General features: G+C 43.9%; 1 long non-coding RNA gene across 3 annotated transcripts; it reads left to right on the forward strand.

Moving 5' to 3' along the window:
- The first annotated feature begins 1,411 nt into the window (after positions 1-1,411).
- Positions 1,412-4,523, forward strand: LOC123086068 (uncharacterized). Of its 3 annotated transcripts, none has more exons than XR_006440359.1 (3): positions 1,422-3,324; positions 3,427-3,976; positions 4,131-4,523. It is a non-coding gene; the product is annotated as an uncharacterized lncRNA (long non-coding RNA). The 3 variants fall into 3 exon arrangements; XR_006440358.1 differs by having other exon boundaries at positions 1,425-3,324; positions 3,427-3,572; positions 3,871-4,523; XR_006440357.1 differs by having other exon boundaries at positions 1,412-3,324; positions 3,427-4,523.
- Positions 4,524-5,361: the final 838 nt, after the last annotated feature.

The following is a 5,361-nucleotide window of genomic DNA, read 5'->3' on the forward strand; positions in this document are numbered from 1 at the left end:
TTCACAAGAATTGGAAGATCACAGAATGCAAAGAAGCATGGTGAGATTAAGTCAAACCACAAGAAAATGTATGGTTATAATGCTATTATGCTACTATCTCTTAGTCTTGTGCTTCATGAATAGGAATTTGAAAAGGAGGACAAGTGGATATTAAAATTCCTACGGTTTTTCTTTCAAGGAGACGCTAAAGGGACAAATCCTACAGTTTTCCTTTACTCCATTCCTTTGAACCAAATGCATGAATAGTAATACCATAGGAAACTTTTCAATTCCGATGTTTTTCCTTCAGTTTTCCTTTCAAGCACTGGCCATTCTAGTAGGAAGGCTTGAGCAAGGAAAAGCCTATGCTCAAAAAATGTTTTTGTGCTACTTCTACTACTTTGGACCCATGCCACTGCCCTACTAGCTCAACTACCAGGCCCATCGACAAATGCATAGCTCAAACATGCAGAGATAAATAACGATGGCGTTCAAGAGAGTCCATCACGGATAGGTTAGTTGTCTGGTACCTCACTGCTTGTCATATAGTAGGAGAAACTAATCATATTTCACGTGACTACGTGTGCCCAGTGGACAATATATATAACATGTAGAGTAAAAAATAGATGCAACAAGTGTACAACCTCTTTGGCGAAGCCATGTTGATCTCAGCGTGATTGGGTTGGTCGGTGGGAATGATCCGGCTCACTTGGATGTCGAAGGAGGGGAAGAAGATCTTAGGCATCTTGAGATGGAGCCCGAGGTACTGCTCCGCTGTGATGGAGGGTTTCGTCGTTGGAGCAGTTCCGGTGAGTTGTACGACGCCGAGGCTGAAGAGGACAACAGAGACAACGTTAACCTGAGTGGAATTCTAATAGCATCTCCAATAGATGACGTAAAATACATAACCACAAAGTGCTAGATGTAAAATACATTAACCGCTCATCTCTGAACTTAGCTGTCGAAATGAATTTAACTGTCGAAACTGAATTTAACTGTCGAAACTGAATTTTGCTATCGAAACTGAATTTTACTGTCGAAACTGAATGCACTAGTAGCAGAAAAGCAGTAGCAGCAGCGTGTGGGAGAGCCGGGGCAGCTGGTCGTGTAGCAGTTCATCTTCAACCTCACTACACGATGACAAAACTTTGGGGGCAATCAACTGTCGGGAAAGGTTAAGAATCCATGTCATCTTTACTGCCGGCAAAGATTTATCTGCCGAGAAAAATATTATAGGGCATCTTAACTGTCGGCAATGGTTAACCTTGAAGGGCAGTTCATCTGCTTGCATGTTTACGGTCAGACTATCTGCCTTGAAAAGTGAATGACGGCAGAATATCATTGCCCGTATGCACGTCGGCGGGCCCCAAAACTTACGGCCCAAAAAGCACGCGAGGCCGCGGGAGACGTGAAACGGTAGAAGTTACTAGAAGCACCACGAAGCCCTAATTAATTTCCCCTTCACCGCATCCACTCCTTCCCTCAGTCGCCACTCACCATCCCCAATTCCCCATCTTTCTCGCGCTAGAAGCAGCACCGCCGCCTCCCAGTGCCGCCACCCTGGATCCCCCACGCATGCCGCCGCTCTAGATCCCCACCCATGCCTCCGCCTAGTGCTGTCGCCCCCGCATCCACCACCCATGGCGCCATCTTCGGATCCCCCATCCACGCCGCCGTTGGAGGTCAGCGGCAAGTTCACAAGCGACCTTCGTGAACGGCCTGGCGATCTTGCTTCCGTCCATAGCACACAGTAGACGTTGGCGTCGGCAGGTTCGTTCACCATGGCGGTTGCGCTGGTGGGGTGAGCCTGGCCTTCGATGCGCTCTAACCGCCTTTCAACCCTCGTTGCGTGCTCCCGCCATCACGGGCAGGCCTGTAGGTCTGGCGCCCACCACCTCTCTATTCTTCTGCTTTCCACACCATGTGTCTGTACGCTGCTCCCTCTTCTTCCTTTCTGTTCCTCTGTTCTGCTAACTGAATGGTCCAGATAAAGTTTATTATCGAGAGTTTTGCTGCATGATAACTATTTTCTACGTACTAAATATGTTCCGTTTTCGTCTCTCTTTCCCTCTTGTTAAAATCATATCCTCACTGCAGCTATAGCTTAATCAATCAAATTCATATGTCCTGTTTAGAATTTCTGCAGCGAAAAAAGCCCTCTTAATTCAAATAATAATAATTCTAGTTGTTGTTTAGATATTTTGTTGGCAATTCTACATATACATGGAGCCAATAGATGTGATTGAATATGGGCTTTTGTGGGTCTGCTGTTCTTGGTTGTTCAGAAATGCATGGCTCAAGTTTGCTCTGTCTATAAGCTTTGCAATGCTGCATGTTCAGGGAGCCAATAGATGTGACTGAATATAGATGCTAGCTCAAGTTTGCTCTGACTAGAAGCTAGTACTGGCAAATGTCGATGTGGCCAGATGACATTGTGCCAATTGAATTTGAGTCAGCTAGTAGCAATCTAGCATAAATATTTTGCTCTCAAATGCAGTTCTTTAGTTATATTTAATCCCACATGTTGTGCCCTGGTGTGTTTGTGAGATACTGAGATGTCTTGCTACTTTTATTGCGCACGTAAGGTGGCCGGGAGCTTGTAAAACTGCATGTCATATCTGATGTTTGGATATATGATTTTATTGTTTGACCCTCCCTGAAAGTACATGGTCTCATTAAATTATCTACATTTAACATGACAAGTTCCAGAATAAGTGTAATGAATATATTTGATTAGTATAAATAAGACGATATGTTCTAGAATATGAGGTAATGACAGATAACATGCATGCTTCTTAGACTGGCTTGCATATTTCGCTGTTATGAACCTGATATACATCATTCGTAAATGCTTATATCTTGCTATTATGAAAGTTATATGCTTTTTAATGATGTGATGCAGTTGTAGTGGCGTGTAATATGTATTCATTGTAATATTTTCTTAGTTTTGGAGATTGGTTAGTATTTTGTGGTTGATGGTTGTAGCTGGCTTTTTCTCCAAAAATTTACATCTGTACAAATTGACCAGAAGTCCAGAATAGTCTTATACTTAGTCTTATACTTAGCACTCCGATCTTTGTAGAAAAACCTTACTGGGTCCAAAGCTGTCCAGATGCATGGTGAATGATGGCTGAGATGTGGTTCACATGAAATGAAAAGAAAATTCTTGTGCTTGCAGGGAGCGGAAGCGGATGTTATTGTGGTCACCGTTAAGAGAGTGCTTTTTTGGCCCACTACCAAAGAAAAATGGTGGGTTCCCACTTGATTAAAACTATCATTTTTGTTCTTTTTTTCCAGAAAAGGCAAAACCGCTCAAGATTCTGCTCTTCTTCAGAATATTCACAAGTAAATGATTTTCTTGCTTGTATACAAGACATTTCAGCCACTTTCATGGAAGTAACGAAGCTGACCATTTTAATTAGGCTCACAAGCAGCTGAATTGTGTAGGTCGCTCCTCCACTCAGGGGACATGATGCCGTCCCACTGTCCCTTCATTGTGATGCTGCCGTGGACACGCATATTGGGCTGCACTCTTAGGATGGACACCAAGATTGGCTTCCTCTCGCCAGCGCTGGGGCTGTGAGGAGCATGAGGTATTGCGGCCTCATGTTGTTATTGCTAGAGTAATCTTTGTAAATTCTATCTTGACTTTTTGTAAGAAAGGATTGCTATTGCAGTGCAATTGTTCTAGGTGGTGTAGTATCTTGGCACCTTGTTAGGATTAACATGATATGCCATTTATTGTCTCTCTAATGAATACATACTACAGTACTTGCTCTTTCTAGTGTTAGTTTGGGTTTGCAGACCATCTATCCTCATAATCTGTTTACAAGATTGTTGTCTTGAAAAATATGGAATTTTTTTATGTGAAGAAGCATTAATGCATTTTAGGACTCGACGAGTTGTGTGGCCTTTGAAAAAATTGGCCTCCTCGCGTGAATGTGTTGCTTGTTCTTTGTATTTCTGCAAGACGAAGGTTTGGTAACTGATCTGATTGGTATGTCTATGATGTTCTTGTGTTCGTATATTCTTCAGTGGAATAATTGTTGTATTATTCTGACTAGCTCTTACTTTCAGGTGGTTGTCAAAATACACTATGGAACATAAATACTTGTGAGATGTATTAATTAATTAGTTGCTTCTTTTTTCAGGTTATTGTATACTGCTCTTGCACTCACAAGTTTATAGATCTGTGTTTTGTCAGCTAAACGGATCTATTGCTAGAATCTAAGGAAGTTTTTGGACATTTTAATATCTATCTGATGAAGTAGCACTCTAGGATGGATCTGTTTCTAACTGAAACCAGATGTTGTATTTAGTGATGTTGCATTTGTAGGACATATGGCCATCCCATGTATGTATGTATGGACGATGGATTGTTGTCCTTTTGGCTATGAGGTAGTACAGGACTTGTGAACCTACAAATGTATTTCTAATTATGTATGTCGTGATGTAGTATTGGACCTGTGAACCTACAGATGTATAGCTATGTATTGTTGAGATATGTATTGTTGTTATATATACGATACAACCTAATTACTCTACACGTGTGAAGTTCCATCTATACATTGTATTCTAAATTATGGTACAAAATCAAGTGGAGATAAATGACAGGTTGAACTAGAAGGGGATATTTGTGTCGGCACTATACTTAATTAAGGGCACATCCACTGCCAGGAATTCTTCTATCTGCCCTGGATTGTCAGCCTGCCGGCAAAAATCGATGTGCCGGGAATAGTTCTAACTGCCGGCAAAGCTTCAACCATCTAGGGCAGAGGAAGTGCTGGGGTTTCTTTTAACTGCCGGGAATCGTCTTTTTCGACAGGACTTTCAAGGGCAGTTTGCAAATGCCGGCAAAAGGCATTCCTGACAGTTTTTTCTGCCTCCACTAGCCCGTTTTCCTGGCAAATAAGGTGTCTCCACCCCCTGAGCTGCCAGCCACCACCGGCCAAACCGCCGTCCCCGGCCGCACACAGTCGGCGGTGCGCTGCCCCGCCCGCCCCGAAACCACTCCCCACCGTCGGTCCGCCACCGCCTCGGGCATCCCTCTAGCCCCCCCTCTCGTGCCGAGCTTTTTCTTCGGCGATCCCCACGCCACCTCCCCACCACCGCCCCTACCCTGAACCCTAAGATAGATAGTGGGGTACCTTTTTGGCGAGCCCCCTCCCTGCTGCGGCTGGTTCTTCCTTAACTCTGGCGAGCCCCCCACCCCCTAAAAATCGACTGACCGAAAAGTCGATTCAGTCGACTGAAGTGTAGCTAAATCAAAGCAGGATTGCAAGCAAGAGCAAGAGCAAGAGCAGCAGTGCGAGCAAGAGTAAGAGCAAGAGCAGACCAGGCAGGGGGCCGAGAGCAAGAGTAGAGCAACGACACGAGCGAGAG

Source organism: Triticum aestivum, chromosome 4A, assembly GCF_018294505.1.
Source record: "Triticum aestivum cultivar Chinese Spring chromosome 4A, IWGSC CS RefSeq v2.1, whole genome shotgun sequence".
Lineage (NCBI taxonomy): Eukaryota > Viridiplantae > Streptophyta > Magnoliopsida > Poales > Poaceae > Triticum > Triticum aestivum.